The following is a 22,754-nucleotide window of genomic DNA, read 5'->3' as shown; positions in this document are numbered from 1 at the left end:
AGAAAGAAAGTCCTAGCCATTTCACTGTGAAATGCATCTGTGTCATTTCACAGTGAATGGGGAATTGGGATGATTTTACCCGCTGCTTCTGACTTCTATAAGGCGACGGACTTAGCAATTTCAGGCACTTTAACATGCATACCTTAGGTAAATAATGGAGTACGTGCTCAAAAAATCAGGTATTCCAAAGTATGTAGACTGATTTGATGTGACTTCTCCATGTGACTAAAGAAACTTGACGTTCATTTACTCATTCATTCAACAATGGGTAGGCAATGATAATGTTCCAGGCTCTATGTACAACAGTAAACAAAGCATGCAAGATCTCTCTGTCCTAGTGAGTCATATAGGCTAAAGACGTGTTATGTTTTAAACAACGAACTATCATGAAAATCTTAACAGGTATACTACAAGTTGCTTCCTCAGCAGGAATTTTTATAATAAAGCCAGTGTATGCCTCTGTTGCGGCCTGAATTGTGTCCCCCCACTCCACCCCAATTTATATGTTGAAGTCTTAGCCCCCAGGACCTCAGAAGGTGACTGGGGAATAATTATGTAACATATAATCATGTTACCTTACAGGGGTAATTAAGGTAAGATGATGAGGTCATTTAGGTGGGCCCTGAATATGGCTGGTGTCCCTATAGGAAAAGAAGACTAAGACAGACACACACACACACACACACACACACACACAAGACCATGTGGAGACACAGGGGAAAAGACGGCCATCTGAAAGCCAAGGAGAGAGGCCTCAGAAGAAACTAACCCTGCCCACACCCCGATCTTGAACTTTTAGCCTCCAGAACTGTGAGAAAATAAGTGCCCGTTGTCTAAGCCACCCATTCTGTAGGAGTTCGTTACGGCAGCCCTAGTAGGCTAACAGAGCCTCCAAAGCCTAAACCTTATCTGCCCAAGTGTTGGGAATATCTGTGAGTTAGAACAATTTTACCAGAACTGTAAGCTAGGAGCTTGGGGTACAAGCGCCTATGTGTAGACCCAATGGAATGAGAAGACCTTAAAGGTGCAAACAGGATTAGATGATATTACAGTAAGACAAATTTGTGATAATCCTAAAAGTGAAGCCAATTGGAAAGCAATCTGTTTAAAAATCTAAAATTAACTACTAAAACCATCCCACATCCACGAAACAAATACTTCACACCTTTTTAAATGATCCTGCAGAAGAATACTTAATTTCACGTTAAAAGTTCACGATGTATTTTTTTAAGTGAAAAAAAAACAAAAAACAAAAAACCTGGCTACAAATAGGGAGTCCTGTTTTTGTAAACAACAATGAAAATTTTTACTCACACTTAAGTTAAAAAAGACAGAAGGGGTGGACAGCAAAAAGTTAAAATGGTGCTTATTTCTAATAGAGGGAATATTTTATCTTTTGCCATTCTGCTTATCTCTGTTTTCTTTTCTCTACAATAAACATGGAATGATTTTGTTGTAAGGGGAAAAAAATTAAATAGTATCATTGAATCCATTACATGAAATGACTGTCTTCGATGTCATAGACATCTCTATCAAACTCAAGGATTTGAAGCAATCATCTATGGCATGTCCTAGACAACATAAGTAGTTCACATCTTACAACATACAGCTCTTCCCACATCAAATCCATTCCTCTTCCTCGCCATTTCTCTTTATGCTATAATTGCACTAGTTCTTCATATTTCCTATGGATTACAGCCATAATGTAGTATATCAGATCATGGTTGGTTCCTAAATTGAAATCCAAGTTTCAGTTTTTGGCTAAAAGAAGAGTGTTTCTTTCTCCTCAAGTTTCTTAGAAATGGGATTTTCTAAAGCAAAACGAGAACTGCAAATATCCTTGGAAGCAGCAGAAGACAGAGGAAAGAGCATGCACTGGGACATGCGACAGGCCTGGGTCCTATCTTCCCCGGCTCTACTGCTTACTGGCTGCTGGTAGTCAGGTGTGTCTTATTTCTGGCAAACTTCAGTTCCTTCAACTATAAAGCAGATGTAATAACCATCTGGGCACTGTTGTGAGGATTAAAAAAGATAACATGCGTAAAGCATTCAAAAAAGGCATCTGGCCCATGGTAGGTGTGCAGTAAACTACAGCTCTTATTATATATATAAAACTTTGATGCTTAATATTTACATTTTGCAATCAAACACATATATCTTAATCCAATAAAAGTATTAAGGTTATATCAAATTCCCTATGTAATCTTTTTTCAACTCTTTTTTTTTTTTTTAAGATTTAGTTATTTATTTTAGAGAGAGAAAGTGCACACACGAGCAGGAGGGGCAGAGGGAGAGGGAGACAGAACCTCAAGCAGACTCCACACTGAGCATTGAGCCTGACGCAGGGCTCCATCTCAAGACCCTGAGATCATGACCTGAGCCGAAACCAAGAGTCAGGTGCTTAACTGACTGCACCACGCACTCGACCCCCATGTAATCTTAAAAAACAAACAAACAGGGCGCCTGGGTGGCTCAGTTGGTTAAGCGACTGCCTTCGGCTCGGGTCATGATCCTGGAGTCCCGGGATCGAGTCCCACATCGGGCTCCCTGCTCAGCAGGGAGTCTGCTTCTCCCCCTGACCCTCCCCCCTCTCATGCTCTCTCTATCTCATTCTCTCTCTCAAACAAATAAATAAAATCTTTAAAAACAAACAAACAAACAAACAAACAAAAAGAAACAGAATAGTGCCACACCAAGGTCATTATTTCTTAACTGCTATGTGATAATCATCCATTTATGAGTATGTATATATAGCTGGACTTATATATGTGTGCATGTGTATGCATAGAAGATGCTTATAAAGTAAAGTTGCTCATAATCGTTTTTAATGTTACTTAAATTACATCATGGTGACGACGGACAAGATAAAGCAATTATAACTGAAATGCTGAGCTGAAATCTGCAGTCATTAGAAAAATGGCTTATTTTATAGAAAGGGACAGACTTGAGTGATGTGATCAAGTTGGATCCTGTTATTTCAGATGACTTTGGGATATGCTGATTTTCATACAATTACTTCATCAGAGAACCAGAGGCACACGGAGAGTACAGAACACATCCAACCCAAAGAGCTAGTAGGTGGTAGAGACAGGTTTGGAATCCAAATCCTCTGTCTATGGCTCAAGTTCTCTCTATTGCACTGTAGAGAATGAGAGGAAAACTTATATTTTGGGTAGGCTATAAGTCTGTAGTTACACACAGAAACAAACTTGCAATTAGAAAAAAATTAGGAGGGAGAGGGGATGAGTGCATCCAGATACTAAACATGCAATAAATCAAGAATGCACACAATGTGCATATACAATACATACACTCTAGTGCCGATGCAGCGATTTACTATCAATGGAATCAAATGGAAAACTTAGAAGTATCTGGCCTATGATAAAGATGGCACTTCAAATCACTGGAGGAGAAAGATAGATCAGTCATTATAGTTGAACAACTGAAAGGGAAAAAAATTCACACCAAGTACCAACTTCCCACTAACTTTACACCAAAAGCAAAAGTTTATTCCAAATGGATTAAAGAATTAAATGTAAAATATAAAATCTTAAAAGAACCAGAAGAAAAATAGGTAAATATTAATCTGATCTTTGAGGGTGTAGAAGGGTTTTTTTAGGGAGAAGGAATAGACCATAAAGGGAAAGATGTGCATTTTCATTCACCTAACAATTTAAATTTAAATACATTAAAACAACCCAAAAACCCACTATAGGCCAAACTGAAAGGGAAATTACAGGCTAGGAAAAAAAGCATATTTACAGGCAGAGTTGGTTAAGAGCCTTAATATAATAAAAGCTACACTTTACTGAGTCTTTATTAGGTGTAAGACATGCTAAGCTCTCTGCACACAATATCTCGCCATAATCTTATAAGGGAGATACAATTAGTTCCACCTTTAAAATAAAGAAATGGAGACATGGAGTGGCTAAGAAGTATCATGCCCAAGGACTCATAGCTAGTAAGTAGCAGAACAGCAATGTGGATGTAGAGCTCTTTCTGAGTTCCAAGCTTTTCCTCTTAATTTTTATATACTATAGGCTCTTCTAAATCAATATCGAAAGCACACCTCCACTACAAAATGGGCAAAGGATATGGAGAAGCAATCCACAAAAGAAAACATATAAATACTTAATGAACACATTTTTCATGTTCAACATCAGTAGTACTACAAGAAATGCAAATTAAAACATGCAGTGAGGGGCACCTGGGTGGCTCAGTCGTTAAGCATCTGCCTTCGGCTCAGGTCATGATCCCAGGGTCCTGGGATCGAGTCCCGCATCGGGCTCCCTGCTCGGCGGGGAGCCTGCTTCTCCCTCTCCCACTCCCTCTGCTTGTGTTCCTGCTCTTGCTATCTCTCTCTCTGGCAAATAAATAAATAAAATCTTTAAAAAAAAAAAAAAATGCAGTGAGATTTTTTTCTCTATCAGATTAGCAAAAAATATTTTACAATGTCAACATCTAATTTTGGCAAAGCTGAGGAGAAAACATACATGTTGTTGTGGGAATGATACTGTTTTCGATCGCCTTAAACAGAAATTAGAAATTTTAAGTATTTTGTTCTTAAAAATGGCTCTTTCATCCAGCCATTCCACTTCCAAAAAAAAAAAAAATTCTAGAAATTTTGCTAAAGAGATATACACAAAGATATTTGTATAAGGATGGCTGTCACTAGATTATTTGTCATTATAAAAAACTGGAAACAAGCTAAAAGTCTACTAATAGGACTTTGGTACATGAATGGTAAAACATTCACATGATGGAGTAACATGTTAACCATCAGCAATCATGAAGTATAAAGCTACTTAAAGCTACTTGGGAAATGTACAAAATACAGTGTGTGAAAAACAAATCTTACAAAACTATATGTGCTTTTATTTATTTATTTATTTATTTATTTATTTAGAGAGGCAGTGGGAGAGAGAGAAAGAGAGAGAGAATCTTAAGCATACTCCATGCCCAGCACAGAGCCCAATGTGGGGCTCCATCTCACGACCCTAAGACCATGACCTAAGCCAAAATCAAGAGTTGGATGCTTAACCGACTGAGCCACCCTGTATGTGCTATTTTTAAGTTTTGTTTTTCTGCTTGTCTACATTTTTCAAATTTTCTACAATGAATATATATTAACTCAATACTTGGAACATTTTAATTTTAAGTAGAAACCATATCTTATATCTTAAGGTTTCTACTTAAAATTTAAATGTTCCAAGTATTGGTAAATACAGGAATTCAAAATCAGAATCAAAGATTATAAGGTTCCTGTGAAGCCCAAACTAGATATAAAAGCAAGATACAGATTTGTAATATATAAAGAAACCGGTGGTTAGGCCACTAAAATGAAGATGCACCCCCCCCACACACACACACATGCCTTAGCCCCAAGGGGCTTAATTGGTTTTCAGTATTCAAATCCATAGGAGGACTCATAAAGATCTCATGCAGAGACAACTATTTTTAGAGTAATAACCTGTATATTCAAGACAGAATTGATCTTTAATTTCTTTTTCCTCTTAGGTAACACTAATACTGTAGCTTGTAAATAAAGTTGCTCAAATTGTATGAATCTTCCAAGCTAACTGATTTCTAATTTAAAAACACTTAAAAAGTAAGATTTGAAATATACTTGGTCAATATATGAAGAGTATCCATTTCAAACAATAGCCAACATTATACTTCATTGTGAAAAACTAAAGAAATTCCTTTAAAAATAAGAATAAAACACCCCAGACAGAAAAAAATTATGTAGTATTGTTCTGCAAGTTTTTCTGGCCAATGCAGTAAGACATGAAATGATAAAGAGATTTAAATATCAGGAAGAAAAAGCTAACATTATTATCATTACTTACAAATGGTATCATTGTGAAACTAGAAAACCCAAAGAAATGAATGGAAAACTATATTCAAGAGAAATCCAATCATAGCAGCTATCATTTGTTGAATTCCTATTTGTCTAACAGCGCAGCACTGTTTTCCCAGCGTCATGTATCTGGAAGAAGTAGAACTGGAGCGGTGCCTGGCTGGCTCAGTTGGTTAAGCATCCGACTCTTGGATTCAGCTCAGGTCATGATCTCAGGGTCAGGAGATCGAGCCCCATGTCGGGCTCCACACTCAGTGGGAGTCTGCTTGAATATTCTCTCCCTCTGCCCCCTTCCCCCAGCAACCCCCCCAAATAAATAAGTAAATCTTAAAAAACAAAAAAGAATTAGAACTGGGATTCACACCCAAGTCTCTGTGTGTGTGTTTTAAGATTTTATTTTTAAGTTATCTCTATACCCAGCATGGACCTTGAACTCACAACCTCGAGATCAAGAGTTGTATGCTCCATCAACTGAGCCAGCCAGACACCCTTGGTGTTCTTTTCAATATGTTATTCCTTTGCTCCATAAAGTGTATAGGTATGATGTACAAGTACTCACTTACACACACACATTGAAAGCAATAACCATCACAATAGTACAATTTAAAAAACCCCCATTCACAAAAAAATCAAAAAGGTTTGTGTGTAACCAATGAAAGAAAAAAAATCTACCTAGACATAATTCGTAGTGTGTGTATACATGAATGAAGTAAAAAGACATGAAGCAAGATTTAGATAGGAAAGCTAAAATTTAGTTTTCAAAATGTACATTCTAAATTAATTTTTATGTTAAATGCAATTCCAATCAAAACTCCAACTGGATAACATATTTTATATGAAGAAATGTAACAAAAGAATTCCCACATGCATCTAAAAGAAAGAAAGAGGTGAGAATAGTAAAGAAAATTTTACTAAAATACTACAGGGAAAAGAGGTACTAGTTATTAAAAAAATTATATCTGTTCACTTACTGGAAGTCAGTTTATGATAAAGGAAACACCTCTAGTCATTAGAGAAGGAAATAATTATTCAGAATTAGTTATTGTTGGAATACTCGTTACCAATTTGGGGGAAAATATCAAGGTAAATTCTTACCTCACACCATACACCCAAATAAACTCCTTATGGATTAATAAAATCTAATTAAATAGAGATGTATTTTTAAAACAGAAATATAAGATAAAAACAAAATTTGTCACAGCACCTGGGGGGCGCAGTTGGTTAAGCATCTGACTCTTGGTTTCGGCTCAGGTCGTGATCTCAGGGTCATGAGATCGAATCCTGAGTCAGGTTCCATGCTCACGTGGATTTTGCTTCAGATTCTGTCTCCCTCTCCCTCTACCCCTCCCATTCGTGCCCTTTCTCTCAAATAAATCTTAAAAAACAAAATCTGTCCTATTCCTGGAGAGAAAAAAAAATGTATCATACCACTAGAGGAGAAAGAAATTTTAAAACTTGATGCAAATAAGGAATAGACATACATAAAATTCAAAATTAAAGTGACATTAAAAAAAAAGACCATAAATAACTTGACCACCTCAAAGTATCAACCATCTCTATATCAAACATAAAAAAGCAAAAAAACAAACTGGAAAAAAGACGTTTGTAGCAAAAATTACAAAAGAAATATAAACTTAGCAAAGTAGTTAATTTTTCTCTATTAAAGTAAAAAAAAATGTGCCCAAAGTTCCAGGATATAATGAAATGAGTGGATATACTTTCATATGCTGTATCACTTAAGGCATTATAAATGGGCACAACCCTTTTGGAAAGCTTTATTTACATACTTTATATATATATTATTACAATTATGTGTTTTTTAAAAAAATAAATAAAAAAGGACTGGAAAGAAATTTACCAAAATGATAAAGAACTAACATCAGAGGGATGGGAATGGGTTTTATTTGGGTCTTGCATTTTTCCATTCACGCTGGACAACTAAATGCTTTGTGGTAAGTGTCTTCTTAAAAGCAGCAGGAGGAGTTGTATGTTTTTGTAAAACTAAAAAAAAAAATCTGTCAGTGGTGAGTTAGTGTCCCAAGGAAGCACACCCCTCAGCAGACTGGTCAAATTAAGTGCCTTTTCTCCTGCCCGTGTGCTTGGGAGAAAGATCTTGAAGGAATCCCAACCCGCCGCAAGCGGCTATAACCTCCTTTCTCCAGGATGGAGAGCCAGTCAGATCGGGGTGAGTCAGATCACACATCTCTTATCTGCAGTTGCCGAAAAGCCTCAGAGCTCAGCTATAGAGCAAAGCAGAGCAAGTGCTTAGGTGTGTAGAGTCCAGGCAACAAAAGGGGTAAGGAGCCTTCTCCTCATGCCTCGTTCCATTCCACAGAAACACACGAGGAGGGTTCAGCTGTGCACGCCACCGAACACCAACATTAAAATGACCATTGTCCAAAAACCACCATGAGGTACCACCCGAGACCCATTAGTATCCAAAAACCAGAACACGGGGCGCCTGGGTGGCTCAGTCGGTTAAGCATCTGCCTTTGGCTCAGGTCGTGATTCCAGGATCCTGGGATCCAGCCCTGCATCAGGCTCCTTGCTCAGCAGGGAGTCTGCTTCTCCCTCTTCTTCTGCCCCTGCCCCACTTTTGTGCTGTCAAATAGATCAATAAAATCTTAAAACACACACACACACACACACACACACAGAACCAGAAAACACGTGTTGGTGAGGATGTGGAGAAAATAGAGCCCTCGAGCACTGCTGGTGGGAATGTAAAACAGCCCCCGTGGAAAACAGTATGGCAGTTCCTCAGAAAATTAAAAATAGAATTGCCCTATGATCCAGCAATTCCACTTCTGCATACAGACCCAAAAGAATTGAAAGTGGGGCCTCAAAACATAGCTGCATACCCGTTATTCACGATAGCCCAAAGGTGGGAGCAGTGCTCACAGACGCTGAATGGGTAAACAAACAATGGAATATTATTCAGTCTAAACAACGAAGGAAGCATTGGCACAGGCTACAGCAAGGAGGAACCTTGAGGACATTACGCTGAGTGAAACGAACCAGTCCCAAAAGGACAAACACTGTAGGATTCTACTTGTAGGAGGTCCCTAGCGTTGCCAAATTCACTGGGACAGAAAGTAGAAGGGTGGTTGCCCAGGGGCTGGGGTGGGGGAAATGGGGAGTTAGTGTTCAATGGGTGCAGAGTTTCGGTCTGGGAAGATGAAAACGTTCTAGAAATGGACGGTGGTGACAGTTGCACAGCTGTGTGAATGTACTTAATGCCACTGACCACGTAAACATGGTTAAAATGGTAAATTTTCTGTAATCTATATTTTACCACTATATGTGTGTGTGAGAGAGAGAGAGAGAGAGAGAGAGAGACCATGGCCACATGAATGCTAAAGGCACCAGTCCCGTTCACCGCATATTTTCTTAAAAGATGCAGATTGCTCCTAGGAATGTCCTGGTGACACAAAATGCACCTGTGGCTGGATAAACGGAATGTACACTGAGCCACAGCCAGTTCTAGGCAACCGAGAGCAGGGTCATGCTTGCTTCTTAGGCATCGTATGACTCAAATCAAAGAAGAACATGGCACCCCACAGGAAACCGAGCACTGGAACCATAAAACAACACAGAGCAATTTCCTTATCGGCATCTCAACTGAGAATATTTTACAAAAGTAATTTACAAAGGGCAAAGTTCTCCGCCACGGCACCCCTGGGCTCGTGTATCGCCCACAGAGTTCTTTCATGTTGCATAGACAGTACTTGAGGGGCTCTTCTGGGAAGTTGCAAAGGATGATACCGTGTCATAAATTTGAGTCTAACATGAGGGTGGCTGAGAGGTCTGCTCTGAGTACTTGCTTTGACAGTCTGAGCTCCAGTTTCAGGGATTATTTTGAGAACTCAATTTAGCTATAGTCAAACATGTCAATTTGTAACTTGCCTAAATAAGTCACCTGTCCCTAAGCTGGGGTCCTGAAGCACCATTCAACTCCACGGGCATTGTTTGCTGTACAAAGATATAAGCACACTTTTCTTTTTAAAACCTGGTCCAATGGCTCTCTGAAGCTGTCTTTAGTCTTTTAAAGACTCTTTGGCCACCTACTGGATTTTTTCAGCTCGAGAGCTGGGCAGAAAAAGAGCAACTTACTGCCCTTGTTCAAAGGAAAGCGAGTTACAGACTAGAAGCTAGACAGACTTTATTATTCAGAACCCACGGGGATTTGCAAGAGAATAGCTCAGACACAGTCTGTTACTACCCTCCTCTCAAGGAAAAAGCCAATTATTTCCCCCTACCTAAAGAGTTTAGCAGGAGTGTGAAACGTAAAAGCTTCTATGACATCTTTATCCCAGGCACAAGGAAGGAAAAAAAATAAAAGGTGGCAAAATTCAAATACTTTTGCTCATTTTGCTAAGATACCAGGAGGAAAAAAAGGTTTAAATGACTTGTCAGTTTTTTCACATATAGAAAAGGATTATCAGCTACTTTCACTTTCTAACCAACAGCTCTCGTCTCCTAAATGAGTTCTCTGTAAGGTGTTTAATTTAGACCGAAGTCATTTTGATTAATAGAGAAAGAGATGGGTTTTTTTTTTAAATATCTTTTTTTTTTTTTAAAGCATGAGCATTTTGTTAGATGTGACCCTTGAGATCAGAGAGCAAAGCTAGAAAAAAATGGAAGTTACGACTCATTCAGGAAGAGCACACTGAAAGTGAAAGATTCATTGATGAGCCTCTAGCTCTCAGGCGGTGGTGGTGGAGAAGTTCAAGGTGGGAGCTGAGAAAGGCAGGGCTGAGAGGAAGTGGGGTGCAGCTGGGCTGGAGGGTGTGCTGGGAACCTGCATGCTCTTCCAGCACCCTTGCTCACGGTTGCGTATCACAGGGTCCCCCAAACTGTGATTTCTCAAAAACGGTCGAGGTTTGAGAGGTCCGGGTAGTTAGAGACCGTGCCTCGGGTGGGCTGATCCCCACAGGAGTGCTGCCTCTCAGGAGAGGGTCTGGAGACAGGGCAGTGAGAACATACGTGTGCGCGCGGGAAGGATCTCAGGGCCTCCTGTGACACATCTCTCCAGACTCACAATACTCATCTACACAGGAGGAAGCCGATTCAGAGAGCTCATGTGACCTGCCAAGGTCCAGAGCCATGTAAGCCTGGGACTCGGGTTTGGGACTCCCGATTCCCAGCGTCCAGTGTCTTCTCACTACTTGAAATCTGAAGGCATCCATCAGACGGGGACTTGACAAGGCCACGTTGACGCTGTGGTCAAGTGCCACCAGCATCTGCGATGTCATCAGGAGACGTGGCGTTGGTACAGATTCCTGGAACCCTGCCAAGCTCTCCAGTTGTCTGGTGGCAGGCCGTCCAGGAGGAAGAGAAAGCAGGGAAAGAGGGAAAAGCACGGACCGGCCAGCAGGCTAGGGCGAAAACCCACCAGGACGACAGCTGCCTCAGCGAGCGTGTCCCTGGGGGCTTCTCATCGGCCCTGGGCCTTTCCCTCGGCCCTCCGGCGGCTCAAGTAGCCTGAAGCACTGCTTTTACCTGCCTCTCTGTTCTCTGTCCCTGCCATCGCCCCAAGCAGCTAAGGATATCCCCACGGACATGGTCTCCTTTGGTTTTATCGATACCAATTGCAGGGGCTTTCGGAGCCACAAAAACCTGCCCTGCAAATAGGTTTGGACCACGAAGTTGGATACAAACCAAAGTGCACACGTACCAAGAGCCCTGACTCCATCTTGAGCCAAGAGGTTTGCCTACACAATCTCTTCTGACCCTTGTCACAACCCTTGGGGGCAGATATAGGCTCCCCTTTTGTAGTAGGGAGATTTAGAGGGGTTAGAACTGTCCAAGGTCAGAGCAACCCTGTGTCACGCCCAAGTGCAGGCTTCACCACCACCGTTCCAGAAATCACACCCGTGAGGGCCCCTCCGACCCGCCTGACCCCTACTCGAAATAAGGATGCTAACTCTCTTCAAAGGGGCTATGATTAAAACAGACCAACAAATCTCACTTGCTTTGTTCGGACAGCTCTGAATGCTCCAGTCCACCCTCCCCCTCAGCGAGCGTCACCTTGAGGACGGGAGGGAACAGGGTTGCTGAAATGCCAGGCGGGAGGCAAGTTTCCTGAGATGGCAGAGGGGTAGTCAGTTACCCCCTTGCCAGCTGAAAACTCACCTCATTGTTAAGTCTCCTCCTGGAATTGCTACTCCTGCTGTCCCCAAATGCAAAGCAAGACACTGGATTGGGCAAAGCTGGGGAAGGGCCCTTATTTAAACCGTGATCAAAAGAGTGACAGATGGTAAGGAGGACTTTGGGATGAAAGGGGGAAAAAAAAAACAAACCTGTTCTGAGCACAGACATACTGTTTTCCTGCCTGCCTCGTGCACGTACCAAATTTCACCAAGCTACCAGGACTAAGGTTAGGGAGCGGTCGGGAAGCTGGGTGAGCGCTTTTGCAAGCAGTTCCGGTGCTCTGAAGAGCAGCCACCGGAAGGAGGGATGAAGGAAGATGTGGCATCCACGCAGTGAGAGAACTCTGCTGGCAAGCTAACTACAGCAAGCAGTTTTTCCACCGAAGGAACCATCCAGAGGAAACTGGTAAGCCAGAACGTTTGGAACTCAGATGTATGACGGAGTCATACATAGATGTCCGACTCTAGGTATGCAGAGTCCACCATCACCAGCTGCTTCCTCATGCTTCATCAGCTGTACTTGCAAAGGGGGTTTCAAACGATAGAACGACACGAGTGGAGCTAGTATGGAACTCCAAAATCTGGCGAACAGAGGCCCTCATTCCATCCTGAAAGGAAGACCAGTTGTAGGTGTGTAGGCGTGGGTACTCTCCATTTAGCAGGGACTGGTTTCCAATTTCTGAGGCTCCTGAAAGAGTCCAGAGTTGTGCACAGGGTTTAGACTGCTTTCTGGAGGAGTGTATACACGAAGCAGTCCCTACTCTGGGCTCTGATCACAAGTCACAATGTCCTTCTGGAGGCTGATGGAGAAAGTTCTGTGCAGGGGTGCAAGGGGGAGGGGAGGTAGTGTATCAGCTTAGAGGAGGTGCCTCTGGAACCAGAAATACCTACCTGTGGCAGATGCCAAGAAAACCCCAAGTTGCTGAAAATTACTGGCTTTGAATCTAAAGGCTCCTACGGACCCAGAAGGGTCACCTCTAGGAGATGCTTTCACGATAATCTCACCTGGCCAAGAAAGAAGTGATCTGAAATCTTAACTGGCTATGGCAGAAAGATGGTACAAGAACACAGGCCTCGTCACGCTTGCTTTATTGGTGGCCAGGACCCGGTGGGTGGGCTCTCCTGGTTAACCAAGGTCCCACGCTGGTTGAAACTGCTTTGTAGATAACAATCAGTCAGATTTACCTGACTGCTTTTGTGATGGAAGGTTCCCAGAGTGGATGTGAAGGTTTCCTCACCACGGCTCTCCCCACATGTGTGAGAACATGGTTCAAAAGATACACTGCAACAGTATGGCAAGACCAGCCCGTCAACGGGATCTGCGATTGCTCAAGGGCAAGTCCATAGTTTCCTTAAAAGAGAAAGACTACCTACAGCGAAGATGCTATACAAACACACAAATCCTGGTTCTCTCCCTTATTAGCTAAACAACTTAGACAAATTATCTAATCTCTCTGAGGTTCAATTTCTTCACCTAAAAGACATATAACATTAGATACTATCCAGGATTGCTATAAAATGTAATGCCCGCAAGCACTGAGCACAGAGCCTTGCCCATGGTGAACAGTGGTATTCATCTGCTCACAGGGCCACTTTCCCCCAATTCCAGGGGGAGTCCGACGTGGGGCTCGATCCCGGGACTCCAGGATCATGACCTGAGCCGAAGGCAGTCGCTTAACCGACTGAGCCACCCAGGCGCCCGTCACATATTTTTATAGACTGTATTTATTTATATGAGAGAGAGCACGAGCAGAGGGAGAGGCCGAGAGAGAAAGAGAGAGAGAGAGAGAGAAGCAGACTCCCCTGCTGAGCGGGGAGTCCGACGTGGGGCTCGATCCCGGGACCCCAGGATCATGACCTGAGCCCAAGGCAGATGTTTAACCGACTGAGCCACCCAGGTGCCCCTCTTGATACATTTTTATTAGGAATAAATTCCATGAGGGCAGAAACCTTGTTTGTTTTATTAACTGCCATAATCCCCATGCTAACTAAATATCTGTTGTATGAACACACTGATAAACAAAGTGGAGATGCCAAAACTGTTTGAACAATGCCGTGTATTCACTTTCAGGTTTACAGCGATGTACAGGAGCATTTCTTAGATCCTAGGGACCACGCTGCCCTGTGTCCCATTATTAGTGCATGATGTGAGCAAAGTCTATGGTAAACAAAGTCTAACGTGGGGGTTCTCAAACTTTGGTTTCAGGACTCCTTTAAGCACTTAAAATTACTGATGACCCCAAGGAGCTTTTGCTTATGTAGATCATATCTTTCAGGATGCTCCATATTAGAAATTAAAACTGAGAATAAGTTAAATGTCTTATCTAAAATAACGATAAACCTATCACACATTAACATAAATAGCATACTTTTATGAAAAATAACTATATTTTCAAAACAAAACTTAATGAGAAGAGTACATTGCTTTACATTTTTGCAAATCTCTTTTAATGCCTGGCTCTACAGATCACTGGATTCTCTGCGGTCTGTGTGTTATGACACATCATGTATCCGCTGGGTAAGTCCAGAGAGAAAAAGAGTAAAAAAAAGCAAATCCTATTATTGCCATAAAAATAGTTTTGACCTCCTAGACCCATCGAAAAGACAATCAGGGATTCCCAGGGTTCTCCAAGCCAGACTTTGAGGCCCACTGCTTGACCAATGATAATAAGAAAACACCATGTTAGGGGTGTTTTTATTTTACACACATCTGAATTTCAAATTTTAAAACCCAACCCCATTTTAAATCATTAATATATATATATATGTGTTATTATACATCATTTTTTCTCTGGATATATATATATGTTCAGCTGGAATCTGCCAGGCACTCTAGTTAGAGTTAGATACTCTAACTACCCAATATAAAACAAGGATGCACGTGCCTGTGTGTGTGTGTGTATATGTGCACAAAATATAACTTCCCATGCAGGGAGGCTGCAAACCCAACATGTCTAAAACCGACCTCTTTATCCTACCCTAAACCTGCTCTCAGGGGTGAGGGTACTCCAAGTTTTCCAATGAAGGTATTTTTCACCTCCCCAAAGTCAAGTCCTTTATGACCTATACTATCTTTCAGATTGCACTTTACTGGGGAAAGTACAATTTGCTTCTCCTAACCTCACTTCCTAAAAAGCATGCTTCTTCCTTAGAGTCTTCTTTAGAAGAATAGTTGAAAATTCTTCTTCCCCCATCCAGCCTAAACACAGAATCCCCATTTACCACGCCACTGCTTGATGGATTTAGAACCTTCATAAATGGATTTAACAGTTACATGTAATCAGCCTATATTAATTTTGATTGTATCACTGAAATATACTCAAGGATAGAATTTCATCTGGTGATGGTTATTTATAAAACAATTTTTACTAAATTAGGCATTGGCTTCGTGCCACCTGCATATGGCCAGGCAGGGCCTAAGACACAGCATTATAAATCAGATAATTTTATTTATTACAGGGAATCCTACCACTTTCCATCAAGTTGTCTTTGTGAAGATCGATAGAAAGTAGGTCTTGGTGCCAAGAAAAAAACTGCTTCTCTTGCACAGTTGGTTTGCTTTCTTATTATAAGCACCCTTTAAATCTTATTACTAATCATTTCCCTTATTTGCTTTGACCACTAGGAAGCTCAAAGCCAACTCTGAGCTCACACCTAGCAGACGATCTGAATCTCCGGACACAACACGTACATTTCTACTTGAGCTTTGATTCACTCACTTATTTTAAATACTGTTGTCCTATGTGTATTTCTATAATCCCTTTTGAGGAGAGAGCCGGGCATACAAGAATAAGTAAATAGGGTGAAGCTTTAATCTACTTCAAGCCAAGTTTCTGAGATGAGCCCTTGAAGAGAACCGGCCAAAAGCAGCTGTGGCCCATATTATCATGTACGTTTCCAGAACCATAGGAGCTGTTACTTAATATTACAAACTTTCCATTACCACTCCTCTAAACCACTTTGAGGGGGCTCATTTTGCAGAAGCTGTCCTGGAACCAAAGGACAGGAAGAAGCAGCAGGAACATATCAGGTCAGTTACATATATATCATCTTTTCTCTTCATAAATACCTATGAAATGCTATTAACAGTTGAGAAAACTGAGGCTCAAAAAGGTGAAATAATTTGCCTAAAGTTACATGAATAGAAATGATGCAGCCAGATGATGAAACCGGGTCTGTGGTATTCAAAAGCTCTGGGGGTATTATGTTCATTTTGTGAAAATTCAGGGAGTTATACATTTATGATGTATAACTGTGTGGATGTTACACTTCAGTAGAATGTTAGCTAACAAGGAATAAAAAGGCCATGGGGCTCTTCCATCTCTCAGTGTAAGTCAATGTGACAAAATTCATATGGAGACGAGCAGGAGACAGTCATGGTGAGAGGCATGGGCTGTGATGTTACTGCCTATTCAACACTGATGGCATTATTTTTAATTAATGAAACAGTAAATTTAACGAATGTATGCTTTAGGAGGTCTCTCCAACCATGGGCCGTTCTCCAAGGACAATGGGTCAGAGATATGGTCTAAGTGACAGCCCACGCCAGTGGCCTGAGGCTGCCACAGTTAGGCAGGAAGCCTAAAATAGATGAAAAAGTCATAACACATAACAATATGTGTCTCTTCTTTGGTTCTCTTTTTTGGTAGGCTTTCTTCTTCTCCATTGAAAACATGTACAAACACATAGAATATCCATTTAGTTTCCACTTTGCTGGATAGTAAGCTCTCCAGCAGGCCTGGTAGTATTTTAGAAGAGTCTCTCCTATCATCTACCATTGTAGGTTTAGAAATGTAAAATAACTTTATCACTAGCCTAAATAATACGGAATAAGGATAGTAAATCTGCCTTTATAAAGAAAGCCCTGGGGCACCTGAGTGGCTCAGTTGGTTAAGTGTCAGACTCTTGGTTTCAGCTCAGGTCATCATCTCAGGGTCCTGGGATCGAGCCCCACATCAGGCTCCCCACTCACCAGAGAGTCTGCTTGAGATTCTCTCTCCTTCTCCCTCTGGCCGTCCCTCTGCTTATGTGTTCTCTCTCTCTCTCTCAAATAAATAAATAAATAAAATCTTTAAAAAAAAAGAAAAGAAAAAGAAAAAGAAAGCCCTACCAGGGTACCTGGGTGGCTCAGTGGGTTGAACATCCGACTCGTGATTTCAGCTCAGGCCTTGATCTCAGGATCGTGAGTTCAAGCCTCACTTTGGGCTCTACTCTGGGTGTGGAGCCTACTTAAAAAAAAAAAAAAAAAGCCCTACCATATGAATCATTTTGAGGTTAAAATCCTTATGGCTTATCATGTCATGATTCAGCTTGATTAGGGCAGTCCCAGCACAAAATCAGATGAAAAGAGTAGAAGGAAGGGCCTGTGCTGCGTGTCAGGAACCGGGTTCTGGTCTTGCCACTAACTAGTCACATTAAACAAGGCACTGAAAATGGAGGATTCTCCTTCCCTTTTCAGTAAGATGGAGCAACTGAGCTAGATGATTTCTAAGGTTTCCTCATGACCAAACACTCCACAATTCTGAAGTGGCTCGGAAATAAGTATACTGAATTCCCACACGCATATGGCACATTAACAGACATTAACCACCCTCTCATGAAAATTACGGAGCCCAATTAGGGCACGGGAGGCTACCCCACTTCTGCAGGACAGTAAGCAAATGGCGTGCTTATGGGCAAAGCTTTGATTTTCCTTTAAAATACAATCTGGGGGCGCCTGGGTGGCTCAGTTGGTTAAGCGACTGCCTTCGGCTCAGGTCATGATTCTGGAGTCCCTGGATCGAGTCCCGCATCGGGCTCCCTGCTCGGCAGGGAGCCTGCTTCTCCCTCTGACCCTCCCCCCTCTCATGTGCTCTCTCTCTCTCATTCTCTCTGTCTCAAATAAATAAATAAAATCTTTAAAAAAATAAATAAATAAAACACAATCTGGGCTTCCTCCAGTCCCTAGACATCTGTCAATCCTGTTATAGGCCATGATAATAGCTCTGAAGGATTCTTACCTGACTCAAAGGCCTGGCAAGGACAAAAGAACCAGGGTACAAAATGGGGAGGCTAAGCAAATGATGAACGACATTAGAGGCCTTTGAAAAGATCTCTTCAAACCCCCGAGAGATCTTAGTGACTGGGCTGTCCGGATCATTATCAGATGGACAGCATCTCTAGAAAACAGAAAAATCCTATTTGATTATATAGTTAAAAGCAGAAAATCCAGTGGCTCACAGCGAGGTTCTAGAGAGAGGCAGACATTACCAGGATGTGGAGGCTGTATGACCACAAGCAAGTTTCCTTAGGTCTCCAAGTCTTAGTTTCCTCTTCAATCCATTATTAATGGAAGTTAAAGAGGGCTCTTGTGAGGAATAAATGGGAGAATATACCCAAAACACTCAGCATAGAGCCTGGTGCAAGGGGAGAGCTCAACAGCTCCTCCACCCCACCCCGAAATCCTCTTATCTCCACACAGGCATCTGCTAAGAAGTCACTAGTCTGTCTGATATACCAGTTTCCTGTACATGCCTTCCTTTTGTAGAATCTCTGCCCCAAGGTCTGGGGACGCTAAATGCCCAGTAAGGACTTGCTAAAGGAATGAATAACTTATAAGGCACATAACACAATACCAAGACACAATCATGATCCAAGTGGACCCTCCGGACCCATTTCTGTTGGAGACCAGTTCATTTTGTAATTACCTGAAGTTAGGATTTTGTTTTTAGGATCCATAAAGACAAGGACCATTCTGCGTCAGCTGTCTGACTCAGGGCAAGTTATTTAACCTCTGAATGCCTCAGTTTCCCCTTCCATAAAAGGGGGCTAATAATAGTAGTCTACTAACAGGGTTGAACATGAAGTGCCCAACACATGGCACTTACTAAGCGTTAGCTACATTACATCAAACCTCCTGAATGATGAATTTTTCCATCAAGTGATGCGTGAGCAATGAAAACGAAAGCTTACCTGTTTCCAGGTCCTGTGTGACTGTCAGTACCACCAGGGAATCTTTGAAAATATTCAAGTCCCTGCCTCCTCCTCCACCCCTGCCTCTTGTCTCACTCCCTTGGTGTAGGTCAGGCCCAGGAATCTGAATTTTCAATGAATCCCCTGAGGGAGTCCCAGCAGATGGTCACTGAACTGGCAAATACTGGCTGGAACATGCAGAAGAAACCAGATCAAATGTTGGGTGATTCCCCTCTCCCTCCAAGAGACGGATTTATGGTTTGGGTAAAAACCATTAAGAATACATTGGTTTTTTCATTGGTTTCACTTTGAGTTTCTGCCTCCTGTGATGCAAAATGAAATCATAGGAAGGCTCACAGCGTGGGTCCTCACCTCCCACGTGAGGTGGAGTACTGTATGACCAGAAAGCTTAGAACTGAAACACAAGTCAAGGGGAACCTATATATATAGGTTCCCATATTTGCTTCCTTTCTTGCTTTTTTAAAAACCTTGTAACTCCATTGAGACATGTGTGACACATGGACCCATGGAAAAGAAACAATGTCAGTTACCGGCCAGACGAAGCTTACTTAACCCTGGATTTGAATCAGTGTATGAAGTTGTGACTCTAATCTCATCTTTACAGTATTCAATTTAGGGAGAAATAAGAGCATTGGAAATAAAACATAACGGGGTCTCAAGCACACCGTGGGTGGTCTATAAGAAAGGATTGACATATAATGATCTCAGAAATTTAAAAGAAATAATGAACAGAAAGCAGCCTAATATACAGGATCAAATGAACCAAACTGCCAAAACTCTCGGACAGGTTCCAACAACAGAAGTCAATGGGATAACAACAGTTTAAAATTATGCAAAATGGATAAAATGTTCAATCCCATGAGACCAGAGCAGTAATTGTGATGGACAATCACCCAATGGAAGCATCCATATTTCCTGCCTGCTCTTAGCAGTATCTTACACAGCACAAGCACTTAATATTAATCAAAGATGATCATAATCGGCTCATAAAAGATACTAAATAAAAACATAAAAATATTGTACACCCTCCAAAAAGCTTTAAAAATACCATTTATCATAGCACCAAAAATTTTAGAGCTCATAGGAATATATATCATATATATTTCTACATGTATATGTAGTAATATGTTTGATATATGTCATATATAGTTTTATAAAGAAAATTACAAAACTTTCTTGGAACACTGAAAAGGATATAAACATAGAGAAATCAGTGTCTGTGCACTTATATAATGTGTACTATGTGCTTTACACATATTATATGCAACACATTTAGTCATTTAATCCTCTCAAATAGGGACACCTGGGTGGCTCAGTCGTTAAGCGTCTGCCTTCGGCTCAGGTCATGATCCCAGGGTCCTGGGATTGAGTCCCACATCGGGCTCCTTGCTCGGTGAGGAGCCTGCTTCTCCGTCTCCCTCTGCTGCTCCCCCTGCTTGTGCTCTCTCTCTCTCTCTCTCTGACAAATAAATAAATAAAAATCTTTAAAAATAAAAAAAATAAATAAAATAATCCTCTCAAATATCCAATAAGGTAGGTACTCTTATGATCCCTACTAACAAATAAGGAAATGGAGGTACATCAAGGTTAAATACATTCTCCAGGATGATGTGGCCAAGGAAGAGCAGAGCCAGGATCTGAGCCCCAGGAAGTTGGGCACCATCCTTTTGAAGACTCTGCACACTGCCTTACAATGTGGTAGACCCCCCACTGTAAACATGTCACTTCTCCCCAAACTGGTCCACAGATTCCATGCAGTCCTAACAAAAACTCCAATAGGTCCTGTTAGGGAATTTGTGCTGCTCCTAAATTTACGTAGAAGGGCGAAGAGCCAAGAACACCAAGACAGGCTTGAAGAAGAACGAGGTGGAAGAACATGCCCTCCCAAACATCCTGACTCACTCTAGGCTGTGATAATGAAGACAGTGCAGGGTTGGATCAAGCATTGACGGAGACCAATGGAATAGAATAGGGAACACAGAAACTGATTACTAAGGTCTATTGCACAAACAGCCACTGATACATGACACAGGTAGTGTAAGTCGTGGTTGGGCAACCAAATAATCATTTAGACAAAAAATGAAAATAGACTCCTACCTTACAACATTTGCAAAACCCGCTTCAGATAAATAAAATACAATAAAATCACATGTGAAAGGCAACACTACAAAGAATAGTAGAGAATATCTTCATGAACTAAAGATAGGGAAGAATTTCTTAAACAAGATGCAGAAGTATCAACCGCAAGGAAATCAACTGATAAATCCAACAATATTGAAATTAAACAGCCTGCGTGCCTGCAAAGGCATCATAAACTAAGAGGAAAAAGAAAAGTCACAAAGTGGTCAGATATTCGCAACACATATAATCGACAAAATATTCCTATCAGAATATATAAAGGAGTCCTACAAATCGGCAACAAATCAGTAAGAAAAAAGACAATCCACAGAAAAACGGGCAAAAAGTTTAAAACACCTGAGAAAAAAGGGTATCCAAACAGCCAAGAGACCTTATGAATCAGGGAAAAGCAAATTAAAACCACAATGAGACCTCGTTTCCTAGTCACCAGATTGGCAAAAATTAAAAAGTCTAGCAATACCGAGTTTTGATAAAGATGTGGAGAAATAGGAACTCTCATTCACTGTTACAGGGAGTCCAAACTGGAACAACCACCTTGGAAAACTGTTTGGAATTAGAGCGGAAAGTGAAAAATCCAAACGCCCTACAATCCAACAATCCACCTCTCCTTTGCACCCTGGAAAACCTTTTCTACAACGGGATTAGGAGATTTACACACATACAAGAATGTTCTCGACAGCCTTTTTCATAAGACTCAGAAGCCGGAAGCACTTCCAATGTCCATCAACAGTAAAGTAGAGAAAAACGCATCGTCGTTGTACATAGGAATGCCAAACAATTAAAATGAAGGAATCACAGCTCTAGACCTCAACGTGGCTAAATCATGCAAGCATATTGTTAATAAAACGAACAAGTAAAAAGTAATTCACGCCAAACACTTGCAAAACTAAGTGATGGCATTTAAGGAGACCTACATAATTGTAAATTTCCCATGGAGGGAAGAGGAAGGTGGTTTTGAAGTAGATTTCTTTCTTTTTTTTTTTTTTTTAAGATTTATTTATTTATTTGAGAGAGAGCGCGCACACGGGGTGTGGAGGGGCAGAAGGAGACAGGGAGAATCTCAAGCTGACTCCCCGCTGAGCGTGGAGTCCAACTGGGGGCCATCTCCGGACCCTGAGATCATGACCTGAGCCAAAAATCAAGAGTTGGATGCTTAAGCGACTGAGCCACCCAGGCACCCTTTGAAGTAGATTTCTAAGGCAGTGTTCTATTTCTTAATCTGGATGGGGGTTACATATGCCACGTGTTCATTATTCTTTAAACCACATATATCTATTCTCTACACTATTCTGCATGTATACCGTATTTCATAATTTCTGATTATCCTCTTAAGAAAGCGCGATTCATCTTCCTTAATAGGAAAGAGGCTTGCTTTTCAAAAAGAAAAGCACACCACATACTTTCAAACTACAACATTCAAAGATATATTTCAGATGATAATCCATCGAAGAGAGCAAGAGTGTTCAATTACATGGAACCCTAAATAAAAGCGACAATGAGCTCACCAAAATCTGATTTTACTACCATTTTTATACAAGTGAGAAGACGAAAGCCTGGTTATTCACATGGATGTTGGGTTGCATTATCCGCTGGGGGAATTACCATAAAAATAATTAGAAAAGAGGCAAGAA

Source organism: Phoca vitulina, unplaced genomic scaffold (genome assembly GCF_004348235.1).
Source record: "Phoca vitulina isolate PV1807 unplaced genomic scaffold, GSC_HSeal_1.0 scaffold31, whole genome shotgun sequence".
Lineage (NCBI taxonomy): Eukaryota > Metazoa > Chordata > Mammalia > Carnivora > Phocidae > Phoca > Phoca vitulina.
Note: the sequence above shows the minus strand (reverse complement) of the source record.